This window comes from Ochotona curzoniae, unplaced genomic scaffold (genome assembly GCF_017591425.1).
Source record: "Ochotona curzoniae isolate NIBS_2020 unplaced genomic scaffold, NIBS_Ocur_1.0 scaffold_3890, whole genome shotgun sequence".
Taxonomy (NCBI): domain Eukaryota; kingdom Metazoa; phylum Chordata; class Mammalia; order Lagomorpha; family Ochotonidae; genus Ochotona; species Ochotona curzoniae.
In genome coordinates, this window is record NW_024467115.1 from 184882 (window position 1) to 209302 (window position 24421).

Consider the following 24421-nt stretch of genomic DNA (forward strand, 5'->3'; position numbering starts at 1 on the left):
TTAACTGCCATGCAGGTGTCATAATAGCAGCTATGTGCTCTTACAAGGGCTCAGTAGTAAATCACCCAGTATTCTGAGGGCAGATTTACAATCCAGGATGAGTTACAGAAATTTAAACAAAAACCTTCCAGAAAAGTAAACAATAGTGATTATCGCCTACAGGACATTTTGTTCTTTGTGAAAGATAAGAAAGGATGAATTTATATAAAAGGTTATTGTGCCATCTGATTCAATTATTGAATTCTAAATTAAATCCTTGTGCTTGTAAAGGACATAGAACACAAACTGCCTGTTCCAAAAGCACACTGATTAGATGAAAAGGAAATAAATTGCAGTTATTCTTTGATTATAGACATAAGCAATAGTTAGAAAAGATTGGTAGATAGAAGCAGACTCTAATGTTGAGATATTGAACTGGAAAATGAGGGCTGGATTTTTGTTCAGATTGAGAAAGGGTATTAAACTTCTAATATCAAAAATCCTATAAATCACATTTTAACTTTAACTGATCTGGTTAAATAATGCAAGAGTAGAAATGTTTCCTGTTATAAAAACTGCTTTCTAAAATTGAGCAAAATATATTTTTTTTAAATTTTGGAATTGTTTGTGTTTTGTGTGTGTGTGTGTATGTGAGAGAGAGAGGGAGAGAGAAATGCAATCCAGCCAGAGAGTTCTAATCTACACCCTCAAATTTGTCTTTAAATACCAGTACTTTTTATTGTATTTATGCAAAAGTCTATGAGGATTAAGTTAACTGCTCATTCATTTGACCTTATTTAGCATATCATAAACCTGTAGTTGATATCTTGCTTTCCATCCAGTAGCATGGAAGATATCTAATACATAAAAGGAGATTGTTTCCAGATTCCTGTTCTTCAAATGTTGATGTCATTATTTACAAATATTTCACTTCAACTCAATAATTAAAAACTCACTGTTTGAGTATTTTTCAATAAAATACTCTAATGGTATTCTTTAACTTCATTAGGGTTTGCTGAGTTGGTGTGTTAGTTTCCAGAGGGCAGTCCATGTTATCCCACATTTTAAACATGCCCCTCACAATCTTGATAATAAGAAAAGCAAGGTCTCTGCCCTCACATAGTTTGTAATTTATGAGAGAGGGCTGATATTAAACTAAATAATTACATAGCCGGTTACAATTAAGAATCCACTTATATGTGAAACATGAATGCTGTTCATAGGTTTAAGAGTCAACCTCCTGGAGGTGTGTACATGGCAGCAATGGGGTGGGAAAGCTGGTCAGAGCAGCTTCCTGGGAGAAGTGTTATGCAGACTGAATACCAGAGAATGTGTAACAAGTGGATGGGGATGGCAAAGGGCTTTTGGGTCGGGGAACAGTTGTGACCGGCAGAACAACTAATTAGGACAGGAATCTACCAAGTGAGCAACCTAATAAAATGATGTGGCAAAGCATGGAGAGTGTGTTACAAAAATGAGGCTCAAAAGAAACTCTGAGTCTTTCCAACTGTAATAAAGGTCTGAAGGACTTACTGATAAAACATGAAAAACTCACGTAACTAGGAAGATCTGTAAAGAATAAGAAACTGGTAAGGAAATCACACTGAGCCTCTCATAAATTGAAATGTTCAAACATTTTTATCAGAACTGTCTTGCCTTGCCATAGTTTCCACAACTAAAATGGTTAAAAGCCTTTTAAACCCCTTTTTTGTGTGCTTTATAACAACTCATCAAGGATTATGGGATTATTCTCATGGATTCCTTATTAAGGATTTAACTTGGATTTCTTTGGAAAATGATGACTTCAATCAATATACACAAATTTTAGTGACATTATGTTCTCTTTCCACAAATGCCAAACTGGTTTTCTGGAAAATCTTGGAAAAATATATTTGAATAACAAGGAAAGGGAAAAAAATATATTAAAACTTTCAAGGGACAATTTTCTGTTGTACTGGTGTGACTGATTTTCACCCTAAAGCTGAAGGAAACAAAAGGTGAAGAGTTCAAAACCACCTTGAAAACGTGATGTGATGACTTTTTACCTCTTTCCTTAAAAGACTGAGGAAACTCCAAGTAAGAATTGGGTGAGGAACACATTTACAAAGGTGAAAAATTAACTACACAATATGATACCTGCTCTAAAGTAAAGAGAAACCATTGTTTTTATTAGTTAAAAACAAGGTGGTGTTCTTACCAATCAATAGTCAGAATGAGGCTCAGGGATTTACGGCCTTCAAGCATCTGTAAACACACTGGCAAATATGAGCTTTGTGCACCATTTGTTAATCACGATTTGTCATTTGGCTTTGTGTACTTTAGCTTATTAATGTTTCACACATAACCCCTGTTTAAGACCAAAGCTGCTTCCACATTTCATACTGATTTCTTCCCATCAAATATAGGGTGTGATGTATTTGCTCTTTTTGCCACCCTCCATATTCCTCTCTGCACACAGCTTCATGAATTGTTCGTTGTCTGGACATATGTACAATATGTAATGTTCATTTCATTCTGTTTTCCAAGGAAATGTCATTTGAAAAATGCGTCTGACAGTGGTGTCTGACCTGCTTTCACAGGAGCTGAACATCCTGTTGACTGGAGGATTAGAACGACTCGGACATCAAACTTACAGATAAAGCCTCTGAGGATACACTGAACCCTGAGTCAATTAGAACCCCCTAGGACATCAGTGGTTTTCTCACATGCTAAATGCTCTTTAGAGAACATAAGAAAAAATTGCCAAAGACCGAGTACTGAATCCTAGAAACCCTAAAGAATAGCTTGTGATTGGCATGTGTCGCAGTGCTAGATTACCTGACTTAATTAAATTGCTCTATAGCTTTTCCTCGATTCACTGCATTTGGAAGTCCAATCGTTTGCAGCAGGAATGAGATGTAACAAAAGGCTGATATGTGTATAGTTCTCCTAGGAAGGATAACTCCTTAACAATCCCATCCGCTACTCAATTCTGATTAATAGCATTGCAATGTTTATTGAACTTTCCAATAAAAATAATAGCAGGATTAGCATAATTTCAGGGTCAAAGCTCTGTTTGAGGCCACATTCATTGTATGACAAATCAGTTAATTTCTCAGAGACATCTTTCTCATGTATAAAATGATTTAAATAATAGTACGCCTCACAGAAAGTTTTGGTGAGGATGAGATTTTAAATTTTCTTTATTCCAAACTCTCATAAAAGCTAGAACTGGGTCCAACTGAAGTCAGCAACTCCATTTGGGTCGTTCATGTGTTGGAGGAGATCTATGTGCCGGAGCCATCATCTGGTACCTGCCATGGTGCACAGCAGAAGAAAGCTGAATTGAAAGTTGAATGGCTTGGACCAATACCAAACACTCAGGGTATAGCAGGCAGAGGTCCCACAGGGCAATTTAACCTTTGTGATAAACATGTGACCTTTACATTTAAAAAATAATCATTTCACTTATTTGAAAGGTGGAGAGAGAAAGAATCTCTTATGCTAGTTCATTTCCAAAATATCTGTAATCTAAGTAGCAAGGGCTGGGCCAGACCAAATCAAAGAGACAAGAACTCAGTCCACGTCTCCCATGTGGAAACAGGGTCCCAGCCACTTGAGCCACTGCCTCCCATGAAATGCAGTTACAGAAAATGGAAGCCAAAGCAGATCTGGGACTCTAACCTAGGTACTACAATACAATGCCCTAACTGCAAAGCCAAGTGTCTGCCCTGGTTTTTTGTGAGGATTTATTGAATTGTTTAGCACATTGGTTCCTAACATATTGTACAGAATCAATAAAGGTAACTGTTATTAAATGTCATTATTTTAATTCTGAGTGTATGGATCAGTAGTTATATTAAAACCATGGCCTACTGTTCTTTTGTCTCTGTATCTGTAATGTAGACTTCCTCTATTGCTTACAGTTGTCTATTAAGATAACCTAGGCCACTGTTAATTAAATAAGAACTTATTATGTAAAAGTAAAGGGAAAAAAGCAAAATGGAGTGAATCATTAACTACTCCAATATGGTGTTCAAAAGGCTGTTCTTGTAGATTACAATAATGGTCCAGCTGTTAGTTATGAAAACAAGTTTACAATGATATTATAAAATGTTTTTACTGATTTCATAGTTGTACAAATTATTTTTCTTTTAACCAATAATTCCAGGAGGAGAGCTGTCAAGTGTTTGTTTCAATCTGATTGTCTGTTTTCACAGCCATGGAGTAAAAACAGAAAAACATGAGATGCTCCTGTGAAAAGGTCTATTAAAAGAACAGTATTTTTATTAATTGACTTTCTCCACCACCCCCGGAAATATCAATCCACAAAATTTTGAAATGCAGATGTGTAAGCTTTATCACAAGATATTAATGCGTAGGACATTTATAATGGCTTGATAACTGCAAGTCAGGAATAAAGTATTTTCTGTTCTCTTCTTTCTAGTGTAAGAAAAACCTTTATCTAATCCAAAGCACTAATTTCCAAGCCACTATGAACATTTAAATGTGTTATTAACAGCCTGCACAAAGCTGCTGTGCAAGCAGGGGGAGCTGGAATTGCATTCTCACTGTTTTCCTCCACGCTGTGAAAGCCAGAAACCTGGAAAGGTCCTAAACGTCCCCCTCCCCCGCCCCCTGACTGCCCACAGCCCCCTCTTCTGACCACTTTGTTTCTCTTTATTATGTTTCTGAGCTCTCTCCTGCTCTGAGTGCAAACTCTCAACTCTCGCCAGGGATTATGGACATTAGCTTCACTGTTACGACTAGAGAATCTTTCTGTTCAAAAGTGTGTTTAATTTATCAGAAAGGAAAGGAGAAAAGCCAGAGAGAGGAAGAGAGATCCCTCTATAGCTGGGACTGAGACAGTCCAAAGCCTGGAGCTGAAAAATTCATTGTAGGTATTCCTGTGTGGGTGGCAGGCACCCAATTGCTTGCTCTACACATTAGCAGGAGGCTGAAGTTAGGAACTGTGCTGGAACTTGAATTCAGGCACCAACCACGCCAAGACTTGCTCCTGGATGATTTTAAACACACATTGTACCTCTGCCCAACACACTTTGTGATTGCCCTTTGACTTCACGCCAAGGCTCACACTGCTCTGCAAGGAGCCAAGGCACTTTTGCTTTTCCTGTTTGTATCAATATTAATCAATAGAATATGTACACTGTTTGGGACATTGTCTTCAGTTGGCAGGTTTTATGGTTTTTATATGGAAAAGGTTATCGGCCTGTAAGTGTTGGAATTTCCTTTATGTTTTCTGGTCAGAATAGAAAGTATGAATAAAAATGATAAATGGCTAATAGAGAAGAAAGGACTTACAAAAATCAATAATTTTAATGGCTCTAACTATTTTAAGACATTTCCATTTGACACAAATAATCTGGCTTAATTGTCAGTCCTTTTAATGTATGATAAAGGGATGCTGAAAGATTGAGGAGAGGCCTTAATACATACTGATGACATTCAGAGATACTGATTTATAGTTGAGGCTGAAGCTGAGATTTTAAAGAGCAATGTTCAGGAATTTAATAAACTCTAAACTTTCTGCCCAGTGGTTCTCCTGTATTTAACTAATTCTTATTCAGCCTTCAAGTACTGATGCTACATTCCCCATGAAAAAAGTCTCAATTAGTGTCCCCCTCATAACCTCAATTCAGGTGCTAAATGTCCCTAAACATGTATTGCGCTATTTTTGTAACCCAAACTAAAGTATAAGTTTTGTGATGGCTAAAGCAAATATCAGGCTTATAGATATATTCCCACAATAATGCATATTTAATTAAAATTACCACGGAAGGACACATTTAAACTCAGAATAAATAATCATTTGGAGTTTATCATTCAAGATGCTGTACACGAAATAATATCTCAACGTGAACAATAACTGAACAATTATGATTACCTAACGATTGCTATAATTATACAAAGTATGGAATCTGCTGAGATCAGTTTTGAGTAGCATGCTCACCAATCTGAAGCATTCCTTAGAAATGTCATTTAAACCATGTTTTTTACTTTTAGATTTGTTTCATTTTAGTTTGAATCATAGGGTTAAGACACAAGGGAATTCTAAGAACTAAGATCTAGCTATTCATTTTAATTGACTAGACCTTCCACAAATATTGACTAATGGAATGATTGATTGATTGGGGAGGCCTGGAAGACGCCTTGGTAAGCCATGGGATTCAGTTATATATCCTAAGCAAATGCTTATATGTGTGGTCAAGGGGGCAGTATGTTCACTGTAGCAAAAAAAATTTACAGCACCAACGACCATCAACAGGTGAATGAATTTACAAAAGGAATAAATGTTACTGTGATAGAATGCACTCCTTCAAGCAAGTTTTCATTAATAAATTTCAATTAAATGTAAAGAGCTAAAAAGAAAGCTCAAATTTTTATACAAATTTCTAAAGCAAGGTAAAACTATTGAATGGATAAACACTTTAGTCATTAAGACTGAGAAGATGAGTATTAACTTGAATATAACAATTATGTTTAGAGAAAAAGGCAGTTAAATGATCATGAATTAGGGCTCAAGTTTATATGAAACACTTGCTTCATTTAACAGTATGAAGAAAATATGGCAAAATGTGCATTTGCTAAATTGTGATGATGGATTGATGGATACATTAATATCTATCGCATTTTTCTGTGTACTCTTTGGTAACTTCAAACACCTCTTATTTTAACTAATTTAAAGTAAAAATGCAAAAGCCGCAAAAGCAAATATCTTATATCATTTAAAGTTAAAACTTTACCTTTAACTTTGTATAATTTGCTTTAGACATCATAAAATTATTAATTTTCATTTCTTCAAAATAGTTTTTTTCTTTATTAAATTCTTTTCTGACTAATAGGCTACATAGGAGCATGGTTTTCTTTAAGAAGGTTTTTTATTTTCTTTTTTTATTTCTTCAAAGACAGATTCATCATTCAGTAACTTGTAATTTAACTTCATGTTACTGTAAATTTTTCATTTGTACTCCTGTTTTTGATTTTATGTTGTGTTTTTTCATTTAGCAGGATACATAGTAACTGTGTAATAGGGACTATCATATCAAGATGTGAAGATAATGTGCAGTAGGCATCTCTACTTCCAAACCAAAGATCGACTCCCAATGAAACTATTAATTATACCTTGACAATAAGTTGCTGGACTCTGCCATTGTCTGTACCTGCAATGTCAGGATACACTTAAATAGCAGAATGACGAAATTATGACTGTTTATGAAGAACTGTGCTATTTTGTAATGATATAGCAGAAATCAGTTGAGGAGATTTAGAGAGTGGGAAGGGAAATCACAGAGCTTATGGAACTGTATCATAAAATAATAATTTTTTAAAAATGTAATAAAAATAGAATAGAACAATTTTCCTGAAAATTAAAAATAGACTTTACCCATAGACTTTCATTGACTTCTATGATAATACATGAAGCAAAATTTATACTTAAATGTTAAAGGATTAATTTGGTCTTATTAGTAAATGTGTTTATTAATTTACTGACTTATTGCAGAGGTTGGTTAGACATTAATAAATATTTTTGGAGGAGGCAGAGAAGCATTCTTTTCCTTTGAAGAATTCAGTCATGTTTACTAATTATAAGAGCAAAAGATGCTAATAAATGAAAAGCAATGGAAAAGTTCAATGTAAGTATTATCCTGTCTCAGAAATACAATCTACAATATTTATGTGATGTGCACAGATGCCTATATGGATACACAAACTTCTGTTGTTCTATGCTTTAGTTTATTTTTTTTTTGAAAGATTCATTTTATTTTTATTGGAAAGGCAGATATACAGAGAGGAGGAAAGTCAGAGAGGAGGATTTTCTGTTTGATGTTTCACTCCCGAAGTGGCCGCAACTGCTAGTGCTGCGCTGATCCAAAGCCAGAAGTTTCTTCCAGGTCTCCCACACGGGTGTAGGGTCCCAAGTCTTTGAGCCATTCTCGGCTGCTTCCCAGACCAGAAGCAGGGAGCTGGAAGGGAAGCAGTGTCCCTGAGACATGAACTGACACCCATCTGGGATCCTGGCATGCACAAGGCAAGGACTTTAGCTGCCAAGCTACAGTGCCCGGCCCTATTTTCAAACAATAGTGTTAGAAGCCATACAGAGTTTATTCAGATATAATTTAATCACTATGAATATATTATATCTTATCTCCTTAATTTCCTACTGATGCATTATTAAGTGACTCCAAGATTTACACAAACAAAAGAGACAATGATTTCTTGCTTCATTGGAAATGCAATCTGAAATATGCTACTATCCTAGCTTTGAACCCCAACATATAAATAGTGTTTGTTTTTAAAGTAAAGAATGATCCAGCTGACAAAAGGTACTTCCCAGGTATTTTTAGCAAAAACATACATTGAATCTTTTATTTTGTCTGGGGGTTGATATTTTTTGAATGTGGATGTATAACCATAATGATTTTTACTTATATCATTTGGAAACAGGAAAAGGAATTATTATGCTAAATATTTTCAAAATTCTTATGAGATGATTGCATTAAGTATTCATAAGTGGGATTTTTTTATTCATAATTATGACTGGTGGGGGTATTCTCTTAAATCTCACAACAACCCTATAGCGTTTCTACTCTAGCTAAAAGTCAGAAGACACTGATTTTTAGTACCTGCAGGATAGATAACTGCAAGTAATGTAGTCAAAGATAAAGTTATGAAACAAGGTCTTTTACTTGTAGGCAAATCAACTATAGGGATGTATCTAGAGACAGGGAGATACATGGGTATATGGAAATAGTCTAGGTAAGAGATGAGGAACCCAATACACGGAGGAAAATATGGGAAAGTGAAATCTAAGTGGAAGTAAATATCATTAAGCAACCATGCTGAGTGAAATTGAGACGCTACAGAGATCATGATTTGATCATCTCAATGGCAATTGTGACTATTTTTTCAAGTTCAGTTAATATGGATGAGGTTAGAACACATTGTTTCCTCCATCGGAATTACTTCTCCATGCAAGTACACCTCCCAAATACCTAACAACTCGTCTCCCTTCTGCTTTTAAAGCTAGCAATATCACACGTTCCCTTAGATAAAAGCAATAACTTGGACACTTCTTCCACAAATCCCCTTATAAGGAATAAAATTCAAATTTTGGCTCAAAGTTCAGTGTAAATAATGTCTAATAACCATTAAGTTAAATGATGGTTGATTCCTACTTGGATTGCTTTTTTGGAGGAAAATCTGTGTATTTGTGTTTCTGCTAAGGTAAAAGAAACACCCAATGTTATGGTACAATGAATTAAGCTGATGTCTCTAATACTGTAATACTGGCTTCCCGTTTGAGCACTGATTCAAGTCCCCACTGCTCCATCTGTGAGCCGGATCCCTGCTAACCTAGGAAAGCAATGGTAAATGACTCAAGTAGCTGGAGCTCTACCATACGTGTGGGAGACCCAGATAGAGTCCAAGTCCTGGTTGCAGATGTTTGTGGAGTGTATCAGCAGATGAAGATCTCTCTTTCTCTCTCTCCATCCTTCCTCTCTCCACTAACTCTGCCTTTCAGATAAATAGTGCTTTAGAGAAAGATGTAATTTTTTTGGTCTGGAATTTCTTTGATGGCTACGATTTTTATAATCAATGATGAAAATTCTACGCTATTGCATGTAAACTATAATTAGAATTTCAACTCTTACAAGAAATTTTATAGGACATAAAAAGAACACTTGATTACTTGGAAGTAGGAAAGTGGTGATAGTAAGAGAGATTAGAGAAAAAGTTTGATTTGGGTGACTGGCTATGTGGTGATGTCAATAATTGATTAGGATTGTAGAAGTTAGGATTGTGCTACTAAGGGGAACTTTCTGATGAGGAGGGGAAAAGACATAGTAATTTTAAACAGCTGTTTTTTTTATGTCCCTTTGGTACCTACCTGGATTCGACTGGTTTATTCCAAATCTAAAACAATAGAGCTATGGCACTTCTAGAATCCTTTTCTGAAGTGTCAAGTCCCTTTGTCAATCAAGCAATGTTAACCACCATAGGCTTGTCCTTGATAGTAGGAATATAGGATTTCTTACCAATGTAAGCATGTATAATTTTATATTCTGGTGTTTGTATAAAAAGTAGCAGTAGTGGGCCCAGTGCAGCAGCCTAGAGGCTAAGGTCCTTATCTTGCATGTGCAGGGATCCCATATGGGTGCCGACTCTAATCCTGGCAGTCCTGCTTCCCAGCCAGCAACCTGCTTGTGGCCTGAGAAAGCAGTCAAGGATGGCATAAAACCTTGGGACCCTGCACCCGCATGGGAGACCCTGAACAGGCTTTAGATTAGCTCAGCTCCAGCCATTGCTACTGCTTGGGGAGTGAATCATTGGACAGAAGATCTTTCTCTCTGTCTGTCCTCTTTTCTATGTATCTGCCTTTCCAATTAAAGAAAGAGTCTGAAAAGACAAGATTAAATACTTTTTAAAAAGTAGTATTAGTAATTAAATTATACATCCCGAGCCCAAAAACCATGGCCAATAAATTTATTTAGACTCTTAGAAGCATCTGGAAGCTCAATGGCATTTAATAGTTCTTCAACCCAGACACTTGGCAGCTCTCATGTATTAACATTATTAAATAAGTTGTAACTGATAAGTAGACTTACAGAAAGCCAAAAATATTATATGTATTTTCCACAAATGCTAGAAGAAATGCTATAATAAATACCTAAGTGCCCTTAGACTAAATTTCTCTCTTTGTTTTTCTTGACAATGAATAGCATTTTCCCAGAGATTATTATAAGCCAATGTGTATTGTAGAGTATATTTGTATGTTTTGGCATTCTTTGCAGTTACCTGAAATGTATTCCTTCTGATTACTATTTAAATAAGCAAAAAAAAAAGTTAGAAATAATAAAACAGAAAATGACGATGTAGTAGAATAAAATAAAAACAAAATAACAACAAAATAAACTAACAAATAGCAAAAGTGACCAATCTAAGAATCTTTTGATTCACAGGAATAAGCAAAGTACACACTTAGTATAATCAAAGCAACTACAAATGTCGAGTTCATACTGCAGCCCAACTCTTTATTTCCACAGATCCATCTCAATGGTGTCACAGATGGACCCACAATTGAGAAAACGTAGAAAGATTCTATTTAGCAGGTGAATTGGGAGAGTTAACCTGCCTTCCTCTAGTTTGGTTGATCATTACCTATGATCAAATAAAAGGCCACATGTTCTAGTTGTCCTTATGTCCTGGCTATGGCAGACGGATAAAAAAGGCAGAGAAAGAAAACTTGAGGCAAGATATACATTACAGAAATTTACATATCATCTTAAACACAAATGTGTGAGAGAAAGAGAGAGAGAGAGACAGAGTATCCTAAATCTGCATTTTCCCAAAAGAATATTTTAATGGTAGAAATGCCTCACCAAAATTAATTTTCTTTTCTGTAGTGGAAATGATTATGTCTTATTACAAGTTTAAACATTTAAAATTGGAGAAATATCTGGATTCTGGCTTTGCTGTGAAGACAATAAAAGTGATTGCAAACAGAAAGACTATGAGAGGTATCTCTACTCCCAAAGAAAATGAGAACTCTGACAGTGAACTATACCTTGACAATGTGGTTCTGTGATACGCTTAAATAGCAGAATGTTACACTTGTAACTGTTAGTAAAGAACTTTACTCCTGTAATAATATGGGAGGAAATGATGAAAGGGAAAACGGGGAGGGTGAAAGGGATGGAAAGGGGGAAATCCCTACGCCTACAAAAATGAATCATGGAAAATAACAAAATAATTGTTTAAAATGAAAGAATAGGAGAGGGCCAGAGAGCAATTGCTCCTCACCACTTCATACTGAATCCTTGTAAGATTAAACACGCAGAGAGTGATCAAACCACCTTTGAAGCCTGCCCTTTTGAAGAACTGTTAAAATGATTTTTGGCTTCCTTAATATTCTTTGAAGTTTTAAGAAACTGTAGATAATCAGTGAAGAACTCCTTATTTTCCACTTAACTTACCATATTTCATAGATAGCTGCACACAGAAGGAGGCTTTGGAAAAGTTCATGGACAAATGAAATTAAATGATAATGGGCATTTAAAAAAACTTCTTTGATAACACTTTTAATTTACATGGCAATCAATGGCTAAGCACCTCTAAATAAAAATAAAATGAAAACAAAAAGATTATAGTTTAGCAGAACTATGAGCAAAAGCCTTAAATAATGAAAAATGGCATTGTGCATTTTTCATTAGCTTTTTTTTTTTTAATGCAGAGATAGAAAAATAAATAGGCAGAGAGCGAGAAAGACAGAAAGAGAGAGAGCTTTCTTCTGTTGGTGTATTCCCCAAATGCCTGCTGTAACTGGAGCTAATCACATTGAGAAAAGGAACCAGAATTCAATCCCAGGTCTGCAACTGGATGTTGGAGACCCAGGCATCTGAATCATCTCCTGTGCCTCCTCAGGAAGCACATTAGGAGAATGCTAGAATTCAGTCGGAACTCAGACCCGGGCCACCCAGGCCCTCACAGATGGATTTCTAGTATCTCAAGCAGTTTCCTATCCATTACGATAAATGACTGTCTTATCCAAGAATATTTTGAAAGCCTATCGCATACATTTATGAAGGCAAACCATACAAAATAAGTTTAGCTTTTTATGTTGTTTTCAAACAATGAATGTTAAAACCTAATGTTCTTCCTAAACACATAGAAGTATATCTCAATAATTTATGTTTTACAAGAGATGCTGGGAAGAAGCACATAATGAAATTCATAAATTCTTATTATTGTAAAGTTGAATTTATTTTAAAGCAATTACTTTTTAAAAGATGGATATTGTTATGTATTCTATACTGGAGAGAAATAGACTGGGAGTAAAAGGTACATATCAATGTAGCAAGAGAGTGTGTAGACATAGTTTGTAAGTTAGTATACATACCATTACGGCTTTCCTAAGAGTACACATATATTTTTTGCTCTAAATGTAAATAAGAAATTGCTTGGAAAAGGATTAGGTATACTACTGCTGATAAAATTTTCCAATGACTTTTCTATAATCATTGAAATTGGTGACTACAATTTATTTAGAAAAATCTGAAACATTTTGTATTTTATGTTGTATCAGAAATTGGTAATCAAAGTAAAAATCCCATAAAGTCTTGGATATTTTGCTAACAAGGAACCTGTTTGCATGCTCTGAGTAGGCGCTGGTTGAATTTGATGCCTTATAGACAGATACAGCTCCTTATACTTGCATTCTTTCAATGGGACCTCCATGCATTGTTCCATTTTACTGGTTCCAAATCAAGGGGAAACGAGAGGGTTTATAGTGGTTAATGAGAGATAGTTCTACAGATATTGTTGCAATTGCACAACACAAGATTAAAACCAATGTAGAGTAGACAACTGGTACTTTATCCAAGCAAACTAGAATGTAAATAACACCTCTTCATTTAAAAAAAGATAGTGTTTTTGAGAATTGTCTAGTGGAGGCAAATGCATAAACGTGGAATGTTGGAAGCCCTCAAGCCTGAATGATAATAGTGATAAGAGTCTTGGAAGGACAGGAGAGGCACCACCTTGGCTTACAGAAATATCACTCTGAGTGTGAGATTGAGTGGGTTTTGCACGTAAGTTTGTCTTCTTTCAATTTTCAAACAAAGTGAAGCTTAATAAGAACTTCAGTTTTATGCAATTAACTATAAAAAGGTAAAGGCTAAGATATTACAATCCCAGATGTGAAAAAAAGTGGTTGAAAGCAATATTATATGATTTTAGGACTACTGAGATAAACAGGGACTTTTCACTGTGCAATTCACCATCTAAAACATGAGATTAAAACTCAAAAGTCTATTTCTCTGAAATGAACAAAGTCATTGTTCAATTCTGATAGAAGGACTTTATGTTCCATGGCAATTTGAAAATCTGACTATTATTTTAGGCTAAATTGTTAAATGACTTTCTTCCTTTCACATGTGTTGGCCCAGTTGAAATCAAAATCTTCCACTGGAGTCAGAGGGATAACAAAATTTCAATTAATTTTAATTGACTTGAATCACACCATTGCACATTAACACTCAATAATGTGATTATGTTATTGTTCAATTTCAACAACTGAAAATGTTATGGGAAAAGAAGGAAGCATACTGAACTGGTGGGATGCTAACTACTCTTTGAGAAATCTATATGATTTTATATACTATATAATTGTCTCTCAGTTGTTGCTGTTAGATTTTGTCTTTCTTAGGGAACTTGTAATTCAGATAAGTAGATGGCTTGCATTCCATTGTTGCCTTATTTCTAGGACTTCTTGGAACAGACCTATCTTCCAAATAAAGAGAGAGCATTTAGTCTGTATTCGGCTAGAAGATAGCATTTCTTTAGCATTATTGTTTGTAATCTGTTGTTTCCATGAAGATCATCTGCAACTGGCTTTGTCAACAGAGTCAGATTGAGATCAAAGCTGGATCCTTTGTGAGCTGGTTGACTAGCAAGATGAACACAGAGGAGAACAATTGGGTAGCCCTGCACAGCTGACGTTTTCCTGTATTTTCTCTCACATTGATTCCTTCACTTTGTCCATGCTGGTAAGAGTGAAAAAACTATCTGAAGCGGAGAAAGGCTAATGACAGAATATTAATATATTTGCATTTATATAAAAACCTAAAGGAGTAATCAGATCCCTCTAAATAATACTAGGCTGTTTAGTTGTGTGGTTTTTTTTACTGGTTTTATTTTATTATAGATAGATAGATAGATAGATAGATAGATAGATATAGATATGTTTAGCATTATATGTTACAACTTCGTATAGACTGGGATTTCTCCCCCAAACTCCCACCCCCGACAGATTTTCCCTATTTTATTACAGTGGTACAATTCTTCATCAGGAATTATAATTCCATAAGTCTCTTAGTTAAGTGTACCCCAACATTGCTGGTACAAAGTCAGATAGTCCAACATCCCCTTGTCTTATCCAGCAGAAACGTTTAGTTATTAATTGTTGTTGGAAACAGTTCTCCTTCTAGAAGGATTTTAAGGTTTTCTATAGTACTTTTCCTCACCTTTCATGCCCAAAGAGAAGGAATTGGCTGAAAGCCCAAGGGTGCCCAGTGATTCACCACTTCTGATGCCAGTACATGGTTGGAAGGTAGAAATTGGCACATCAAAACAACAAGAGGAATATTTTATCTAGTGATATTGTAGGCCACATGAAGATGTAAGAATGAAACGTCTTCATAATATTCAGAGTTTTGGAAGTACTGCATTCACAACTGATTAGGGACTGTGGAACAGAATTTTTGTTCTATGGAAATAGCTAAATGAGGAGGAACTCCTGAATTGGAAAGTAACTACCATTTGTTTGGGGTTCTTTATCTCATACTACCTTTTGTTCTTTTGTTATACTACATGCTTTTGGGTGTGTATCTACTTTTTGTACATTTTATGTCAGTTAAAACAGTTTTATAACCGTACATAGCCATGAAGCTGAGTTTACATTATACTTGTTAAAAAAACTTATGAAATATTTTAAACTCAATATATCAAATTTTAAAAATAAAACCATATATCCTAGACAAAACAGAATTCTGTGAAGTTTTGGTTTTTGCTTTTCAAATGTTTTTGATTTTCAAATGTTTTGCGTGTCTGTTCATGTTTAATCAAAAGTACCAGATGGAAATTCTTTCACTTTTCATGGTTTCAGAATAATATACATCACTGATATAACACAACAGAATGAAAGCCCTTGAAATAATTGCTATTACTGTTATTGCCTAGGACGGTGTATCTTAATAGCAAATTACTCTTCAATGCCAATGCAAGTGAAAGGATTGTTTTATCTATTGGTTTGCGAATATAAACATTATTTCAATTACAGTTCTTATTAACCTAGTTATAACTCTATACAAAATAATTCCTGTGTTTCACACAGAATAAATAAAAATTTTGTAGAAACCATAGCCTAACTAGTTCTTTTTTTAAAATATAGATTTCGTTTATTTGCTAGGGATAAACAGAAAGATAAACAGAAAGAGACCTGCTTGGTAGTTCACTACCCAAGTGTCCACAACAACTAGAGCTGAACAAGACCAGAAGTCTGGAGCCTAGAAGTCATGGGCCTCCCACATCAGTGGCAGGGACCCAAGCACTTGGGCTCGCTTCTGCTTCCTAACAGGGATCTACATTGGAAGTGAAGCAACCAGGACTTGAACTGGAGCTTCCATATGAGAGTAGATTGCATATGGTAGTTTACTTCACTGTGGCACAGCCCCTCTTTACTATTCCTGGGCCTGCATTACATCAAAGGTAACCCTGTTATTTTGAATCCCAAGAGTTACAACATTTTAGCCATAGCGCTTTCCAATAAATAGTAAATCTATCGGTTATGTGTCAAGTACTATGTTAAATTGCTATGTGAATTACCCTAGTAAATTCTCACATCAGTACCATGAGATAGGTACATCACCTCCATTCCACCGATAAGGAAACTATGTACTAATGACACATGGTTCCCTCAAAGACACTAAACTTGTTAATACCAGAAACTAAGAAGTAAAGTTCACCACGTTGAGATTGAAGCTCTTATCTGAATTATCATAGTTGTGCCTAGGACTGACACTGTGTCTGCTTCCACAGACCCTCCTTTTCCTTGGTCCAGATTGCACCTCTGTCCCAAGTTACAGTCAGCTATTATAGCTTATCAATGGTTGTTTAAGAGACATCTTTGAATTTGACATGTTATTCAGAGTCTTTTTATTATTGGAAAGGAGGCAGGAAGAAAGGACAAAAGGAAAAAAAGATTAAAGGAGAAGGAAAAGAGAAGAAAGGAAGGAAGGGAGAAAGGAAGAAAGGATAAAAAGAAAATGCCTTCAATAGAGTTTGAGATAGTTGACAGTTACTTATCTCCTTATTTTTCAACCTGTTTCAGAATGGACATATATATATATATATATATATATGACAAATGTCAAAGATATCTATGAAATTGATTTAAAAGTCCACTATTAAATCATACATTTTATCATTTGCTATCAATGCACTGAGATTTAAAAGTGAAAAACTCTAAAATTTGTTTTCAGATAAATAAATCTGTTGTAAGATGTTTGCTTTCCTTCCAAACTTTACCATGTCTTTAAGTCTGTTTTTTTAATATGTCAACTCACAAAGACCTTACAACAATTCTGAGCTGTGAATACTTTTATTTGCAATATTTTATAGTTAAAGCACTTAAGATTCGGGATGTCAAGAAATGTCTCCAAGTCTACATAATGGTAGACTATGACTTTGGCACTGATCTGGCCACATAATTTGTTTTTTTCTAACTCTTTTTTTTTTTTTTTTTACTATATCTCCAAAATTAACAGGCGCAATTTTTTTGTGATTTAGCCATTCTCATGTCCTCGGTTGGGGGTGGAGGTTGGGATTGACTCCATGCCTTATAAAGAATTTTAACAGAGCTACAAATCTGGCCATTCTTCCCCTAATTCTTCCTTTCTGCAATGAGAAAGGCAAGCCTCAGGGATTCTACACCAATGCCAAATCAGTCCCCTTCAGAAGACACTATCTGCCTCCCTGAATATTTTGCTTACATTTCATGAGTCTGCTTAGCTCTGAAATAAGCACCGCAGCACCAATTATAAAGACATGCTCTGAGATTCCTGGCAATACAAGCTGACAAGAAATTTTCCAATCCTGGAAAATATATCAAAACTTAATTAGCTTCGGGAGTTTACATTATGGCTTAGTAGGATAAGCCACCGCTCGTGACACTAGCATCCCACATCAAAGTACCAATTCCAAACCCATGTGTTGTTCTACTTCTCATCCTGCTCTATGATAATGTGTCTGAGAGAGTAGAAGAAAATAGCCTGACTACTTGGGACCATAGCATACATGTAGGAGGCATGGAGGGAGTTACATGTGTTCAACCCCATGGCTATAGCCAGTTGGGGAGTGAATGGGTGGAGAGAAGACTGTCTCTCTTACTCTCTGTCACTCTTTCAAATAAACAAATGAATTTGAAAACAAAAGAAATCTCTGTTTAATGTCCCCACTTTCATTTTCTATTTAACTATAAAAACTGCATATAAAAGCAAAAACAAAGCACCTTGGAAGCACAGCATGTAAATGTCCTTTAATCTACATTAATTTTGAATTTTAAGGTGGCTTTTGTTTATCATCTCTTGGAAAGAATTTCTTCCCTTTTTTCTGCTGATGTGGTACTAAATCCAAACCCTGAAAATGAGGATCTGAGAAAGAAAGGCCAATATAGAATTTTTCTCTGTACCTTGAGGAAAGAAAAAGAGTTTACTTTCTCTCCATAACAGATGGTTTTAAATGCAGTGATTACAAAATTCTGAAGGTAAAATGGTTTAATTACAAAGTCAATACTGCCTCCAGCCTGGGCTGAGTCTTTAGCACAAAAACAACAGACGGAGCAAGGCAAACGCCAGGACAATATTTAACCAGAACTTTGCATTGCTACTGCAGTAGGGTTTTCCATGGGGCTTTAGCAAACTACATAACACACAATTCTGGGTTCCTATTAGCTGAATGATCTCGGGACCAAAAAATACGGAAGTGTCCACATGTGTATTTCACGATTCAGTGTATGTAGGTACACACACAAGGCTAATGACATTTACTAGAACTCAATATCATGACACAAATGCCAGTATCTGCCAAAATGGGCAACGAGAAAAAGCCAAAGTTGTGAAAAAACAAGCTCATCAAAAGAATGAATGTTCAGTTTATTTGAAAAGTGTATCAGTCTGAAGTTCTGACATCTAACCATTATCAGTTTTTGCTTAAAGTTTTAGATAAAATTAACATACCTGGAAAGGAATCAATAGCTGAGATTCTTTTAAATCTGACTTTTTAAATCAAGTAAGAGGAAACAAATTGAATTTATTTTCTGGATAAACATGACCGTATTTTTCTAAAACAGAATAAGAGGATACAGAAAGTTCCCAATACTGAAAAAAAAAAAGAGCCTAAGAAAAATGTTTTCGTATGCTTAACAATATTAACAATTTACCCACAATGAAATGACATGGTTAGTGGATTTTTCCATTGTGTTTATTACATAGGATCTTCAATCATGTATACAAACCAACATGCAAAAAAAAAAATGTGCGCTTTCCTCAAAGTGCTGCATTTCCAACTCATAGTCACTGTAGATAGAATACAGGCAATTACAAGACAGTTAAGGTCACTGAACCAAACAGGTGTGGGAGGATTTAAATAGTTAAGGAAGGCAAACATTTCTGATGGTCTTATCTCTGTCCTTCTGATTTTAATAAATGTCACCAGGATAACCTAAAAGAACTCTTCTAACAGCTCTCTGTGGGGAATTAATAAATCAGAGGTAACTTGAATGTTTGGGGTGTTCTAAAGTGAAAGAGACCTAATTCCAACAGGAAATGATTGGAACTATATTCAACAAAATTTGGAAAGGTTGGTGTTGAAGTTAAAATGTGAAGAAAATCAAAGGAAAAAACACTGTGTTCTAAAAAATGAAAATGGTGTAAAAGGTGCAATTTTTATACACTAAATTAAGATAAAATAAGTAACTGCTGGATCATGGTGACCAAACATTAAAATCACTTTTAGAAATTATAATTTAATTGTCTAATTTCTTAGTGACCACATTTTTTCCTAATTTCTTGTCTAATTGTGTAATCTTCTATCAGTTTTCTAAAATGTCAATTTTATCAGGAATGATAATTTTTTTTACTAGTTCTCAGAAATAAATTTTTGAAAGCTATTATTTTCAAATTTATATATTCATTCGCTCTCATGTTCTACTCTCATGTCCTCTTACTAGCAATACTACTTAAATACTTAGTAGTTCATTAAGTACATTACTACTAAACTTGTTGTCTTAAAATTTTAACTCTGTATTATAATGGAGATTGAAGCTATTCAATTTATCCTGCCTATACAGCTTGGTGAATGTTTACAAAGGTATTCAATTTTCAGATATTGCTAGTATTCCACAAAGTGTTTCTGTGCCTCATACTGTCATTTAAGGAGAACCACTCTCTTGAAGCCTACAACAGATGAAGAAGCATTAGGCCAAAGCCATGAGCCAGAAATTCAGCCTGTCTCTCATGTGGGTGGCATGGAGGCAACCATTTGAAGGACAGCCAGCTGTTGCCTAGCAGGATGCACATTAGCAAGAAACTAGAATCAAAGCAGAGTCCAGGCTTCAGCTTACACATGGAGATATGGGAAATGAACGTCTCATGTGAATCCATTGCTGTGCCAAACACTTGCCCTAGCATTATCTTTTAGTTTCATTTTCCACATATCTTTCAGAGAATCCTCATTTTCCTAGGGCAATCACAGAAACTAATATAGAACCTACAAGATATGAAGCAGCCTACTGTCTTCATGTGAGTTAATATTAATTCTCATTAACATCTTGATCATTTGCTTGCTTATTATATTTTATACTGTTCTTACCATCATTAGTCCTACTTCATAACAAGTTATCATTCTTATCACCTCAAACAGCACCCCATTGCAAAGTCTCCTTTTTTTCTTCGGTGTTTCCTATTCTGTCTCATTCTTCACCGGAGACATACTAGATATGATCACAGCTTTTGTTTCCCAAGGGAGCAGCTGTGTTTCCTCAAATCTAAAAGTTCATTTTTTATATTGTTGACCACTACAAAAAACTCCATGTTCCTTAATTTTGTGTTAATATGTGCTAAATCTTCTCAATTTCACTGTTTAATTAACTGAATTATTATATCTAACCTCTTGGGAATATTTAAATTGTAATTGTTAGTCTTACTAACTAAAAATCATATTTCATATAAGATAGATTATTTTAGTTTATTCTAATTTTAACATTGTTTAATATTGTTTAATATTTGAAGAGACACATGCCTGTGTGAGCTTCCAATTAGGGTGGGAGGAAGGTGAGTTGGGACAAATATTTCAATTCTTTTTAGTCTCTTGGTCCACTTGGAGGGGGTCCACTCCTTGTTGTCTAACTGTATCAACACCGAGGGATGTGGGACAGTCATTTGATAACGCCCCTGAGACCCTGATGTGGGGAAGAATGCTCAGAGAATGCTATTTGAGTTGCTTTGATAGTTTTGAGATGTTGTCAGTGTCATTGCACCAAAGTTGAAAAAAATCTTTCCAAGGTCTATTGGCTGACCAGGACGACCAGAGTATACATATATAGATCCAGACATTTGCTGCAAAGCTTGGCTAGGAAAGTTGTACAAATTGTGCCAGTACATGTTCTCCAGGGTCAGACCGCATACCTTGTGATTTTTTTCCTGTGGCCAGGGTTTGAGTCAATCATCTAGCTGGGGAGTCCCCCAAGACTCAGACTTGACTCTTATACGTGACAACTAGTGCAAGATTAGGTTTGGTCCATTACCTGTACTGAGCAATGCACATTCAAGTGGATCCAGTTGCCTGGTCAGTTTCACCCACAGTCCTATCTCTCACACAAGCCAACAGGTACTGTGACCAACCCACCACAAGGCTGATAGTTATGCCCTTTTTTGGTTTTTGTGCTTACCTGCAGGGACTATGCCCCAGCAGAGGATTTGCCAAGCTACTCCGTCAGAAAATCTCCCAATACCAGATCTTGCATATATCAGTGGGTTCATGGGCCAGCCCTACTTGGTCTACCTTCTGTCCTCGCAGGAACAGTGGCCTTTCTTGACTGGCCCTCATCCATTCCAGTTATTTTTGTTGAGTGCTACAGCCCAGCCTAACCTGGTCCATACTCAGACACAGTACACACATGACTTAGCATGGACAGAGACCTAGCCCAGCCCATCCTACACCCACCCTAGTGTATGAGCTCCAGTGGGTGGCAGGGACTAGTCTAATCTTGCACATCCAAGACCCAGTCCAGACCCATGCTGAGGGAGCCTGCATTCAGATCCCAACCACACCACAACCCTTGCTCTAGCCCCTGTGCTCACCAGTGGCACCCACAACCTGCCGGGGTGTCCCCTTAACTCCTCAGCCACACCTGATCCCAGCCATAGAGCTCACACGTACCAGTGGTTGCTCTGATCCAGCTTGGCACAGCCTCTTCCCTATCTTGGCCTTTGTCTTTGGATGCTGCAGCCTGACTTGGCCAAGCCGGATCCCAACCCCAACTGACTGGCATGTGCTGCAACCTGATCCTGCTCAGTCTGCTCTTATTCCTGACACATGCAAACCCCTAGGTATAGCAGCCTAGCCTGGTATGACCTGTAATTCATCCTGTTTTCTGCAGTTGCCAGTGGGCTATGGGTTGCTCAGCCCTGCCTTGTCCTCCCCCTTCCAAAACCAACTTGCTGACAGATGGAGCTACCCTGTCCAGGCTGCCCAACACCCCGGCCTATACCAAGTGCTCATCAGTGGGAGCTATGACCCATGAGGGGAGTTTCCTAGGTTCCCCCACTTGGACCACTCCCAAACCCAGATCTCACACATACCATCATGTGCTTGGCCCTTACCCAACATGGCCTACCCTATTCATCCCACCGTTTGTGTGAGCTGCTGAGGCCCAGACCACCCCACACCCTGTTTTAGGCTTCTAATGCATGTGCTACAGCTGGACCTACATGCTTGTTTCCTGCCCCAATACTGGTGAGCATTGGTGAGTTCCATAGTCATGCCTAGCTCAGGCCAACAATATCTCAACTCTCAAGCTAACCAGCGGTACTTGTAATTCCATAGGGTTGGGCACACATGTCCCCCCACAGAATCCATCCCCAGGCCTGGTTCTCTTGCATGCTGATTAGTGTCATGGCCCAGTCTAATGTGGTTCACCCCCTGATCCAAAACTCACTGAAAGGTACTGGGATCTAGCCTGCCAGACAGACCCCCCATCCATAGCTTATGTGTGTGCTGGCATGTGGTGGTGAGCCATGTCTCATGCTAATAAACCCTATCCAGATCTTCCAAGTGGGTTGGTGCATCAGTCTGATTTAAAAAAAGAAAAAAAAAACCTTCAGGTCTCTCCCCTCCAAACCACCAGGTCTCAGTCCCCTGGCTTACCTGCAAGTACAATGGCCCTGATGTTGGGTATCCCTCAAGATCCATTCCTCGCCTCCAGGAACTGTGGCCTTAACCATGGATGTCCCTAGGCTGGACTCAGCCCACCAACCAGGTTTATTGTTTCTGATTCAACCTGTACCTTGTTCTTGGCTATAAATGAAAATGAGAATAAACTTTCTCTTAAGTAGGAAGTCAATGCTTTAGAATCAGTGAACATTTATAAAGGATTTATGTCCTTTTATTTGAAAAGGAGAATGACAGAGAAAGGGAATGTAGAGAGAGACATCCCACAAATGCTGATTTATTCCCCAAAGGCTAGCAGAAGGGGAAAGACAGGAATTCCATCTAAGTCTCCCACATGGGTGATGGGAAACAAAATATTTGCACCATCATCCACTGTCTCCCTGGCACATTAGCAGGAAGTTGGAATGAAGCATGGAAAAGCAGGTAATTAAAGCATTTACTCTGACATGGACTTAATATACTACATCATAATGCCTGCCTTTATTTTCAAAAGATGTATAGTTTATAAAGAAGAGTAGAACTCATCTAGTTCCAATGGTGACCACAAAGGCTGCACGATTTTCCCAATTTTTTTATTAACCAGGTATTTCAGTAACTAACTTCAGTAGGAATAACATAGAAGTAGTTTATTGACTTCTTTCCAAAGTTTTTTCAACTACCTATCCCTCTTCCCTTGCAGTCTAGCTTCAGAAATGGAATTATTTTTCATCATTTTCATCATTTTTTAAGATGTACTTATTTATTTAAAAAGTCAGTGAGACAGAGAATTTACATCCATTGTTTCATTCCATAAATGGCTTTGAAATACTGTGTGAAGCCAGAGGCCAAGAACCAGAGGCCTCCTCCAGATCTCCTACATGGGCACAGGACTCCAACACACCAGGGTCATCCTCCATTGCATTCCCAGAAGCATTAGCAGGCAGCTGAATTTGAAGTGGGATAGCTGAGACATGAATTTGTGCCCATATGGGATGTTGGCATCTCAGACATTAGCTTAACCCACTTTGCCACAGCACCTAACTCCCCTTTCTTTTGTACAAAAAAAAAAAAATCCATTCCTGTTATCTTTATTTAAGATGCTTTTCCTCAGGCTGCCATGCAGCAGAGGTTAAGCTGCAATTTGTGATGCCTGCATCCCAAAATAAAATGTCTGGTTTTGTGTTCCACCTGCAATTTTGCTTCCAGGTACCTGATAAACTATGACCATGCTACCAAGTCACAGGTGATGGTTCCAGTTATTAGTTTGCACAATGCACTAAAGATTTTGCTTTGACCTAAACCTGCTGTTGTGTGCATTTGAGACTAAGTCAGAAGATAGAAGATTTCTCTCTTTCTCTCTCCAATTTCAAATAACAATAAATGTCATCCAAAAAAAATAGCTGAATGTGATTTTCACACTCAAATTATTATTGTAAGTAACCAACAATGAGACTAT